Source organism: Triturus cristatus, chromosome 12 (assembly GCF_964204655.1).
Source record: "Triturus cristatus chromosome 12, aTriCri1.1, whole genome shotgun sequence".
NCBI lineage: Eukaryota > Metazoa > Chordata > Amphibia > Caudata > Salamandridae > Triturus > Triturus cristatus.
Window position 1 is genome coordinate 487,532,695 of NC_140595.1, and position 12,786 is coordinate 487,545,480.

The following is a 12,786-nucleotide window of genomic DNA, read 5'->3' on the forward strand; positions in this document are numbered from 1 at the left end:
AGATGTGTATCATGCTTCTGTATGTACCTGATATATATATAGGCTTCATCTTTGTTTACATTGATAGCCGTAGATTATGGCAGTGATGTGCCACTTCTGAACCTTGTGCACACTGCAGAACCTCGTTTTCTATTTTTGTAAGAACTTCTGTTTATTTTTGGTGATTACCAACAAGTCCCATGTTGACATTGAAAATCCATCTGACGTATGTAGTGATGTGTATGTCTATTTGTATACAGCCAAGGCACTTACATCTCTGGCGTGGCATACCACTACTCCTAATCTCTGTTTCCGAATGACTAAAACCTATTATTTTGCTAAATTTTCTGGCTATGCCTAAAATTGGCTAATGCGTCTGGTAAACGGGCCAAGTTATCCTATTGCAAGAGCTCCAAAGTTTATGTTATAGCATGTCATAACATTTTGTCATTTACAACTTAGAGGTGCCTGATGTTAGAAGGAGAGACAGATAGTAACTGTTTTAGATTAGTAGGATTACTTTGTTAAAAATATAATTTAAGCTGTTTCTTAGAGATGAGTTTGTCAAAAGTTTTTCCAAAAGAGGGGTTTGTTATGGCTGTTTCTGAAGTCAAACAGGGGGACATTCCACGAATAAGGACGCAGAGAAAGATCCGCTCCTGGAATGAAATTTATTGGTTCTTATGGCCTTGAACAGAGGGCTGAAGATAAACAGGGGGCCTTCCTTGTGGTACATGAGAGACGTCTCTTTAGAGGGATCAGCACCCTCCCCCCCCCCGGCGCCTTGAGCCGCGCTACACAAACCCTTGATTGATTGATTTACTGTGTATAAAAGGCTAATTGCTTCATAGAAAAGACCTTTAATCGGTTGTGCCTCGGACATCAGGGACATCTTTGTAAAGGCGTAATGATAGAAGTATAGTAAGTAGATTCTGAGGGCTCCAACTGTTCAATTTGGCAGTCAGGTAGCTTATACATAAGTATTTTTTGCATGATCTCTGAGACAACTCAAGTGCAATTACCACACTTCCCACCCACAAAATAGGCCAGATGAGAGTTTTCTCTGAGTTTGAAGGTGATAAACCGTGGTATATACCAGTAGAGACCTTGGATTCAAAAGAAAATGTATAGTTAAGGACATATGTTGACGCTTTTGTTTTCTGGACTTAACAATGACGCAGATCACTCAGCTGAAAGGCATTGGTCATAAGTTGGGCTCATGCACAAATGCCAGAACCTCGATTTTAGTTTAATTAAACTTCAACTTATTCAGTTCTGCCCACTCAATTCTTCATTTTTTTTTACTTCTGCACAGTAGGTCACTGAACACTTTCTTAGAGGGAGGCATCCATGTAATTTTAGACTGGAAGGTCAAATAATTCAATGAGTTGAATCAAATGCCTGAGATACTTGTTGAAAAAGAGCTGCTCATTACAAATGGGGACCTGAAAGGTGGGAGAACAGTAGCAGAGCAATGGCCTGTCAGAAGTGAGCAGCACCAAAAAAGAACTGTCCGGCAGTCCCTCGTTAGACAGTCTGTTGAGACTGAGTAGATGATTGTGTCAAATGGCCTCAGACAGTCTCAGCAGAAGCAGCACTTCCATGCTCCAGAGCAATGTTTTTCCCTAGCGTATCTCATAGGAACACAATTACAGTGGCTGATTTAGAGTTTGGCAGAGAGAGTACTCTGTCACACAGTTGATGGAGTACCCTGACTGCCAAACTCACAGTCCACCTGACCAATTTCTTGGCCAGCGGACTGAAAGCATGTAAACAATGGCTCCAACCCCAGTGTTCTCCTCCGTCGGAAGTTAGCCATCCAACCGCCCTCCCAATTTTGAGTGGGCAATCAGGCATTTTTTTGTGTGCTTTTTTTCACCGTCAGGTAAAATCTGCCTGTGAGGAACAGAAGAAAAAAAAATGTAATGACTCCCCATACCATTGGTGAAAACGTCCATGGTGTAGGGGTCAGTGGTGTTTCAGTTTTCAACAACAAACTCCCACTTTCGTAGTTTGTTTTTTGAAAAATAAAAGACTGTACAATGTTGACCAGCTGTCTTTCAATCTGTTACAACATTGTCAGGAACCTCCGTGACATCTCTTAATTTGACAGATGGAGGTCAGTTGTGCTGGAACAATATTTAGTGTGGTGGTGCTGCCATCAATATTACATCAGTGAAATCCTAGGGATTGTGAAAATCCAAACATTATAAAAAAGAAAACTTGTAGCAATTGAGCCACACCAGTTCAGCAGGAGAGTATTAAGGGTGTGGTATGAAGCCAGTGGTGCATTTTGGCGCCCATGTCGCAAACTATTACTAATGCATTGTGCGGTAGTGCACTGTCATTTACAGAGAGCACATTTTCTATTGGAATGGACACTAAATATGCACATACATAGTTTAAAGTTTAAATGCTAAAACTTTGCCAAAAACAAATGAAAGATGATTCCTGGAGTTTCAGCGAATATTTATTATTTGTGCCTCACTGCGTAAAGTGTCTTTATTGTATTAAAATCTTTGTTTTCATCATACTTCAGATTTAAACAAAATGTGTTTAATTTAAGCTTTCCTAATTGGTGATATAGTTTGAAATATTTGTAGAGTTCATTTATAAGTATTTCAGTTTTGTTGTGTAAAACAAAAACATACATCCTACAGTCTTTCCTTTCATACTCCCATGAAGGCAGCAAGAATGTCACATAGTTCACTTTACCAAATCCTCTCAATTTGCAGTCAGAGAAAGAAAAGTAAACACCAATCTCTATATTCAAGGAATAAGCAGCAATTTGTCAGAAGACATAGCCTGACAACTGTCTTTGAACGCACAGCAAATGTGACAAGATAAGCACAAAATTTAAAGTCATGTTTATTGTTCATTCACCTTCTGAACTTGAGCATGGTTATTTTGGGAGGACTGCAGCACCCCTACTTCCAGCGCCTCTGGTGTTGGTCTCTCATAATGGCGAGGACAATGCTCTCTCTAGTTATGGCAAGCAACGGCTTCTCTAGATTGGGGGACCTCCATCATCCCGACAAAGTTCTCTCCGTCCGCCAAAATCTAAATCGGCTCCTCGGTTGCTCTAGAAAGCCTAGAAATTATTACGTTTAGATGTTAACTGTAGGTGAAGAATCACTGGCACAAGAGAGTATTTAAACAGATATATTAGTGATAAGTCTGAATTTTTGTCTTAGTAGGATATCATGACGTTTTCTTCAATAATGGAAATATCAATTACTTTTCAGGTTGGCAAGCACTATTCCTTTGGCCAAAGAAAGATTAATCCTATTTAGTTTATTCCTCACTGTCAGAGTCTAGGGAGACCAATTGCTGAAACATGTAGGAAGGGTAGACATACTGTGCTTAGACATACTGTGCCGAAATAGATTTTATACTTGTTTTGGCCTACTAAACAAGGATGTCCAAAGGCAATAGCCTGGAAGTTTATGGCTTCACCTGAAACATAGCAAGGGATATATTCAACTGATTTAGGATCTGGCCACTTGAAAATGAGTAGAAGAAGCTAATAGCTCTTTCTCTATTAGTGTAGTTTTCTATAAAACAAAATGTAAAACAAGAAGCCAGAGAGTTGGTTGCAGAGCTCTTGTAATAAAATTATGTCTAAATGTAATGTCAATGGAGATTTAAATTGTATCAAGACTGGTGGTGGGCACTAAGTTAAAATGACAAGAAGTAGAACCTGTTATTGATATAGGACCCAGAACTCATGTTTTGTAAACTGTCTGTAATAGGACATACCCTACAGCACTATACTATTATCATGTAGTCATTTTAATGTAAGCCTAAATGAATTCCACCAATCAAGAAATTTAAGTACACCAATTTGTTAAATGTGGTTTTATAAGATAACATAGAGCACTGGCTAGTGACGTAGAACACAATGAGGCATTCATTAATGCATCAATATAATTTGTACAAAGTGCACTCTGCTCTGTGGTTGTTCAGAAGTGTAATTAGAATTCTACTCTGTTGATATCCATTTGATAAGCGTTCACTTGGTCAGATTTAAAAATAACAGATAGCCTGATTACTGCACAATTCGACATTTCTGCTGTATAATATGGACTCTGGGAGCCTTCTTCAGAACAAGGGTTGAAGTAAAGGTAAATCATTAATTAAGCGGGGGATCTTCAGTATGAGAAGAACCAGTCAATTAATAGTTATGTGAAGTTCCAGCACAACCTTTGGGTTTTTGTATCATATTTAAATAAAGAAATCAAATCATTTAAATAGTGGGAAGAGAAGAATGATTCTGCATTTATAATTTGATATCAGATGTCCACTGGAGGAAAATCTGTACTTCTTTTGTGTAAGTGTTCCACCATTTTTGCCCTGCTATTGGTTCTTCTGATTAGCATCTGCTAACAGAGAAATAACAAACAAGCTTCATATTTGTTGGGTCGAGTGATAGTACAATTTTTTGCAAAGTATTTGAAACAGAAACATAAATGCCCAATAATAGGTCTTCACCATTGCGTTAGTACATGGGGCCACGATGTCTCCAAAGCCCATGCAATACCGGATTCTATCCTTATGCAGGATAGTGGAAGATTGTAGTGAAATACTGTGAAGGGTAAGTATAAAGGCACAGAACTCTGGGGAAAATCCATCCATTAATTAGGGTCATGTAGAATGATCTGACTGTTCATTTGTGTCACAAAAATAGCTGCTAGATCACGGTGGGTCTCTATTCTGACAGGGAGCGATATGTATGCTGGCTTGATTAGTCCTGCTGTGTTCGGATGTAATGTCCTCTGAACTGTGAGTGGGTCAGTTTGAAAGTTGTACTGGACTCCACATTGGCACTGTAATTCCAATATGTGCTGATTTATTTTTATTGCTGGACTTCTGATGTTGTTCGTATGAGGTCCTTTTGCGTTTTTCTGAGAACATTTGACTCAGATTACACAAACTACATTGACTCGTTGCTCTATAAAAATATCCTCCTGATGATGACCTTGTAAATACCATAGGTCGTAACGCTGTTGACACCTGTCTTTGGCATATATTTATAAGGAAGCATTCACTGCATTTCTTTGTTCCTGTTATTTGTTAGACTCATTTTGTTTTAAGTTCTGTCTCCCTCTGCCATTGTTTTCTTGTTTATACTGTAAACCATGTTTTTAGCTATGTTCATTGTGTAACCATGTGAGCACCTTTTATGTATTCCTTAATTGTTTTGTAATTGTGTTTCTATATCTGTTTTTTTAGTAAAAAATATGTTTTTGTATTATTAATTGTTTTCTCTGTTGGTTATTCCTGTAAGATTTTCTGTTCATTTGTCTTCTGATTTGTTTGTGTTCTCATGTACATGATTTTTTTTATAGTTCAGTGTTAACAATTTTCCTGAAACATTGTAGCTGTAATACTATTTATCTGCCCCAGGTTTGGGGGTATGGGTTGCCCCTGTTTGATGTAACCTCTATACTGGCAGTGGCACCTCTACCAGTGAGACATTTACAAAACATTTATAATCAAGTAGATGGCTGAATCATTAATTTATGATTTGGTAACAGATACTTTTTCTGTTAGTTATTGGTTATATAGTCAAAGATTTCAACACGGTGTTTAGAGCAAAACTTGGTATTGAAATTGTACAATGATGCATGTTGGACAGATGTGATGGACAAGTCATCCTTCTGTCGAGATGTAGTGGTTAAGTTATATTAGTACCTGGTTTGAGCGATTCTTTCTCGTACTCAGATCATACAACGAGTCGCCCTACTGGTAAATATAAGTATTGGAGTTCTTGCTGAAACGTGTACATGTACAGGTAGAAGGAGGAGTTCAACGATGACATGTCTCGTAACTTGTCCTTAGCCTACATGAGTACAATTGTGCTAGTAGGCCTCTAGCTCAATCTAAGAAAACTAATTTTATCTTAATATGAAACATGGAGCAATATTTCTCCTAACCTTTTTTTGTGAGCATTGCATTGGTTCTCAAAAACATCTTCCCTTTCTAAACAAAAAGAATATTTACACAAATCAAATATTTGCAACTGGGCAGACCTTGGTTTGTCATGGTGTTAAGGACGCACACAGTAGAAGAAGCAGTAATTTTCAAATGACAGCAGGTATGCTCATGGCTGTACACATTTTTGAGTCTAAGTTTTGTAATTACTTATTAGTAATTGAACCAAACTATAATGTTCTTACTTCTATTTATTCACTCCTACAGAAAATCTTACTACTGTGCTTTAGTCGTTACAGCAGTGTTACGTTTGTTGCTTTATTCAGTCTGTCTTTATTCGCAGCGGACAGTTGCTCTCTCCCCGGCGGTGTTATTTGTCAAGGCGATGTGGAATGTGGATCAGAAACAGGTTATATCACTTGTGATGTCCATAGCTGCTTCCCACTTTGGGGGCCCCAGTTACAACACAAATAACCGTAGTTTCTCTCTTAGGGCCCTGTACTCAAAGCACATTTCTGAAAGTAAGTAAGTCTAAATCATTGAAATTTAGGTGTAAATCTCACATGTCAGGAGTAAGGCACAGCTACTCAGAAAAAAACAATAGTGATTCGGATTCTTAGATGACACATCACTCTACTTTGAGAAGGTGTTTATGCACACAATCTTCCTCAGTGCAGGTACAGTCTTCACAACTTCTGTTTTAATACAGAGATGTACACTTGTGTTGTTTTTTAAGTTACTCATTAAAATGTCTGTAAGCATATAGCAGACATAAATCAACTCACAAACAAGGACAAAACATTGCATACAAGGTAATAGCATTTGGTAAGTTATTCATGTGAATGTTACCGACATTTAGTCCAGTACGATTAGACAGTTCTGTGACTTCCTAGCAGGCGTCAGGCAATGGATGTTCTGCAATTTCTTAAAACTGAATGCCAACAAGCCAGCACTGTTAATTATCGGTGGGGACTCTGAGAACTGGTCCACTGGTGTCTAGCTGCCATAAAGTGGCCCCTATCTGGATAGTGGTCTTTGATCAGAAACTGTTTCTTTTACGCCATACTCAGAAACACTTGGGCTACTGGGATAGCTCAGATTAAGATCTTGAGAAATATTTGCATCTTCATCCTTGATGAAAACCTTTGGCATGTGATGGGGGTCAATTTGCTGTGACCACATAGATTATTGTAATGCAGTTTGTCTAGGCATAGCAGGATGGCAAATTTCAAAGCTGCAAAGGCTTTAAAATATGACTGAGCGACTTAGTAAGGGTCTCAGAAAATTCAGCCGTGTCTCACAGGCCAGATTTCACTTGGGCTGGCTCCTGTAAAATCAAGGATCCACCTTTAAGTTCTCTACTTCACTTAAAGAAACTTCAATAATATTAGCCCAGTGCCCTTATCTAATTTAGTGATCCTGTGCCCGACCAGGCCCGGCTACTGCATTCCAGGTCTGCTTTGATAAAATACATGCTCTGTTTAAAATGGGCACTCTACAGCTGAAGAGTGTTCTGTACTCTGGGCCTCAAACTTTGGAATGATCTCCGGTAGGAATTGCAGAGTATCTCCAATGTTTGAGTTGTGAAGTATGTAGTGCATGTATTCCTGTTCTCTCATCTCTAGTTAGGCCTAACCTGATTGGGTCTAGGCTCTGGTGGCCTTCCTCTTTTGGCCATGGTTTTTGACCTGTCTTGTAAGGTTGGCTTGTCTTTCTTTTCATTCTTAGTGCCAAGATCCTTTGGTGAACATGCACTAATGTAATATTAATAATAGCCGTGTTGAGTCCCATTCACAGCCTCAAGTAAATGTGTACTAGGTGTTCTTGGTACAATTTACCATTTTTCCAAAATGGACCTCGAAGGTAATGATGTTTCAACTTGTTATGATATTTGCATGGCAAATAAATTAAATAAGCAGTACACGTGTCAATCAGCAAATAGTTTGAACAGGTACTATGACAAATCAGAATCTTAATAGCCCCCGAAGATCACTTATTTTCATTATTTGCATAGTCTACAAACAGATGGAGGAAGCCATTGCTATTCATCGTCAAGAAGGTAACTTAGAAACCCTCAGAGAAAAACTCACATGATGTAGTACTTGAGGAACGTACACAGGCATCCATTTTCAAGTATGCAGACCACGACTACCACCCCAACATCTGCCCTTCTCACAAGTGCAGTCTTGAACAAGTGATAGAGCTTCACAGATACATACATTATTGGTGTCTGTGTTGGTGTGAGTCATAGGAGACTATAAAAACAGCCATGTACACTCATCCAACACCTCACATGTGCCACCCCACCTTTATGAATAAGAGCGTGTCTCTTAGGTGTGAGAGCGATACACACAACACACCCACATTATAATTGGCTTTTATACACTCTTGTTCCCACAGTTTTCCATCTGAAAGCACTGTTAACCTACATTGCTAATGCCCCAGCTTAATGATTGAATCCCAAGTGATAAAAGGCTTTGTCTCCTCTGACGGGATTTAAACCTGTGACCTGAAGGTTTTACGCACATCTCAGCGATGAAGCCTAAATTCAGGACGCAACTGACATATGTTTTGAAATAAATGGCGACCCACATATATACATGCCGAACACCCAAAAGTCTGTAAGGACTTTGGAGGGGGCATCATTGGCTTATGCTATTTACCCCTGAGGAAAAGGAAAGTAGAAGGGCATTTGCTATTCCATCTATGAAGCGTGGCAGGCGAGGAACCCCCATTAAGTCTCATCTACACACCTTCTGCAGGTTTTCTGGTTCTCCTTGGGGTTATGTTTAACATACACCGAGTAATTCTGCATTATGTTTTTGCTCACGTCTGGGTTAGCATGCACGCTGTTCTTTCATTTACAATGATGAATTACCGCAAGGTGTGTCTTGCATTTTATTATGTTAATATGTGTTGTTGCCATTTTTCTAATCACCAATGCAATAAGCAAGAAATACATTTGTGTTTTTGTTTTATTTAGTCAGTGCCATGAAGCATGCATATACTTGAATGTAGGTTGCTGACATGTTTGTTTGACATGTTTATTATTCCAGCTATACACATTTACCACTGACAGTGAATTTGAAAAATCTAAAGCACACCACTGTATTTCAGCGGTAGTTCATGTTGGCACCGGTGGTCAGTTTAATGGTTTGGTGCTTTATGAATTGTAGTATTTTTCTAGAGCTATTGTCTACGTGTTTTGTTTTACTCATGGGTTCAAAGTAATTTTGATTGGACTTAAACCTTGATGTGTCTGCTATTTTAATGGTGTGAATTTTAATGCCCCATTTTGTCGGTGTGGGGATGGCTTCAGGTTTGCATCATCATCAGTTGTACGCCTCTCATCATCACCACATTGTGCAACTCTGAACTGAAAGCAATTATGCACAAACAGTAGTGTACACAAAGTAGATCCTATCCTATGTAAGATCAAAGATATGTTTCATGGTATTGAGCTAATGGCGGGAACAAAAATGGTGTTCATTGCTGTTTTCTTTATATGTGCTTGTGGCGTCTACGTAGGTGTGTTGTTTACCAATCACTCACGTTTTTTGGTCATCTGATTCCAACACTGTGCCGGATTACGTGATTTTACATTATTTATAAAGTACCGGAATATGAGTGGGGCATTCAAGCACTGGTATCTTTTGTTCATAAACACATGGCAAGCACGTGTCCTGTTTAGTTCATCTGTGCATGGACATGGCATATTTTGTTGCGATGTACATTTATTTTGTAACTTGCACTAACACACACATTGTGCATTTGCAATCAGTTCCATGTGGGGTAGTTGACAGCCATGGTATTGTGTACTTCTTCACTGGTGAAGCATCATGTTCCCTGGTGGAGAACCTTCCATACTGCTTAACAAATATTGCCATGGTTTCCAATATCTGGTTCAGTAATGTGCCAAAAGGACCAATCATATCTCTCTTTCTATTGACACATTTTCTTCGGAATGAGTCTATGGCACAGAGCAAGGAGCTTCAAAAGCAGTAATGCTGAATTTAAAACCTGGATAGCTGCCTCTATGTCTGATGCCCTCGGGTATCTCAGTGACTGTCTTGTGAGTTTTCCCCTGGCATGTTTATTGTGTATTTTAGAAGTGGGTTCTCCTGCCTCACCAATGCTGTAAGGTTATTGTCGTTCTTTTAATGCAGTGATGACTTGGAGGTGTTCCTGTGGCCATACTGCACCACCAGCCGCCATATATGCTGCAGTTTCTGCGACAGACAGCCACAGTGCTGGGTTTTAACACCTTCTCCCAAACGGTGTTAACTTCTGTATCATTTAGTGATTTGGAGAGCCCTAATTGGCAATATGAAGAAGCCGCTATTTGACACAGGCGTTATTGACACCATTACACTCATTTGCATTAATGTCTATGTAGAGCACTGGTGTAATAACATAATTAAATTATGCAACACAATCACTTTTATTCCCAGCTGCACTATCCTTCAGAATATGTCTGCTCTTCTGCACCTCATACCAGGGCCCACACTTTCAGTTTCACCAGCACCTATATTTATTTATTTATTTGTCACATAGTGGCTGATGTTATCATTGATGTGCATGGCCGGGCTCGCCACTCTGACTCAGAGCTGGGTGAGCTGCCTTGACCAAGTCTTGAAAGAACCCATGGCCTACTCACAGCCTACAACAGTTTAGGGTTGATTTGAATATTTTGAACATGGCTGATTTTGGTTTCCAGTCGAGCACTGGTAGTGGGGTGCGATATGATTAAGCTAGGAGGGTTCAGGGAATGTGAGGTATAGTTGAATCAGTAGGCGGAATAGTATTTCAAGCTCACTTGCAATGCCTTTCTAACAGCGGAGAAGCCATTTTTCAAGCAGGATATGAATACGCCTCTCCGTCTAAACCTAGTCAGACTACTTGTACTTCTATATTCCCTTCTGATTTGAGCTCAGGTGATTTGTTGTGCAGTCAGGAAGGTCTACATCTGGATGAATAGTTAAGGGACTAAAATAAGAGGTGAGGCTTCTAGGTGCATGTGATAGTTTCTATTTCTCTACATGTTGCAGTATAAGTGATTGATTGTAGGGAAGCGGGAGACTTGTCCCCTCCTCTTTTTTTCTTTAAAGTGGACAGGTGGAGGAGTGGTCAATGCTCACGGTTGTGTCAAGCTTCCAATATTCTTTGAGATTTAAGGAACAGCTGACCTGTAGAGGACAGGTTTCCACAATATATGACATTGCTGTGTGTCAGGTGCCCTCGGAGGTTAGCGCATTACAGAAACAAAATTAATTCTAGACTAAGGCTAAAATTTACAAAGGGTTTTAGTGTTTACAAACCCTCTGATTTGGCAAACCAGAGAGTTTGTGAAAGCTAAAATCTTTTTTTAAATGTACTAAGCTCATTTAACAATCCAGAATTTTTCCCCCGAAGCGTTAAAAGGGTTCAGGAAATCAAACCGAATTCGAAGGGATGTATATATGGCATCTCTTCCAAGTACTGATTTCTGATGGCATGTTTGAATAATTTTCTCAAAATATGAATATTTTACAGACACCTCAGAGGAGGTGGTAACTCATTAGCAAATGGGAAGAGGTTCTCAATGATCCCTTCCCCTCGGTGTATGTAGATTTATTTTTTCAGGAGTTAGCAGTGGTCAATGGGAAAAATGTTTGAGAAACTTTTTTTTTTTTTTTTTTAAAGTGTCCCATTTTCCTTTAAGGAAAATGAGCTGTCATAAAAAATAAATGATTGCTCTGTCACGGCCTGGGCCCAGGCGGAAGAAAGAGCATTAATTGAGGAGGACAAAAGAGGGGTGAGGCGCCCCCCTATAGCGGACCTGTGGTCAGAAGTAGTACGAGAATGGGAAGCAAAAGACACAGTTGAAGGGGACTGAGCCACCACAAGCTACCCCAATGCCATAAATAAAAACAACCCACAGCCAAACCTCATTTAAGGACGACAGCCAGTAACCCCACTCGGCGACCCCTAGATGACCTTTACAACACCATTAAATCCCGCAACACGTATACAGGACCTGCCCGTCACCAGAATAATTTGACCAATAGATCCTCTCTTGTTATCAAGTTTCATGAGTAAAATGTTTTTATATATGATTAGCTGTTAGAATATGACACATAGATAATGCCATGTCGAACTAACCCCACCTCCCCCCATTGATAGATTTATTGTCGAAACTTGATTATTTGGAACGTGCCGAAACACATGAATAGTATAATTTCTCCAGTGTTTTCTTTCATCCTGCATGCTGAGCATCCAGCAGTCGCTGATGTTTGCAGACTCGACGCAATGCATATGGCTATAAGCTGGAATTCAAATGTAAAACTCAATAAAAAGATGTTTAAATAAATGATTGTGCTATTTGAAAACAATCGCAGACATGTTAGTTTGCTGTTCCCAGCAGGTTACCATCCCTGTGATGGCAACAGATAGTAATTAATGTTAAAGAGATAGTTCACACTGCAACCCACTACAATTTGGTATTTTGTGAGCCATCCTATTAGTACATAGGTCAGTTCGCAAAATACCAATGGATTTTGTATACTTTTGATGCACAAATTGCGACTACTTTTACTGAGTACATAGTATGTACATCTGCCCACTAGTGAGAGAATAGACATTCAGCACCTCAACATTAAATGGCAAGCACTAGACAAGGATATCAAGTAGAGAGAATTTGTGTTATTTGTTCTATACCACTAGAGGGTGAACGTATGGACAGAATCCATTGTAGATATTAGGAAGGATCTGAGATATTTGAATGTCAGTAGAAGACAACATACATGTATAATAAAAAAGAGCACAGTGTCTATGAAAGTAGTAAATTAAACAAAAAGAAAATACTAAAAAAATCAAAAATTAAATATGGCACAC

General features: G+C 39.2%; 1 protein-coding gene across 3 annotated transcripts in view; it reads left to right on the forward strand.

Annotated features, from left to right (window-relative positions):
• The window catches only part of KCTD15 (potassium channel tetramerization domain containing 15), a 179,667-nt gene that overhangs the window by 63,556 nt on the left and 103,325 nt on the right, over positions 1-12,786 (forward strand). The gene's annotated exons all lie outside the window — the stretch shown is intronic.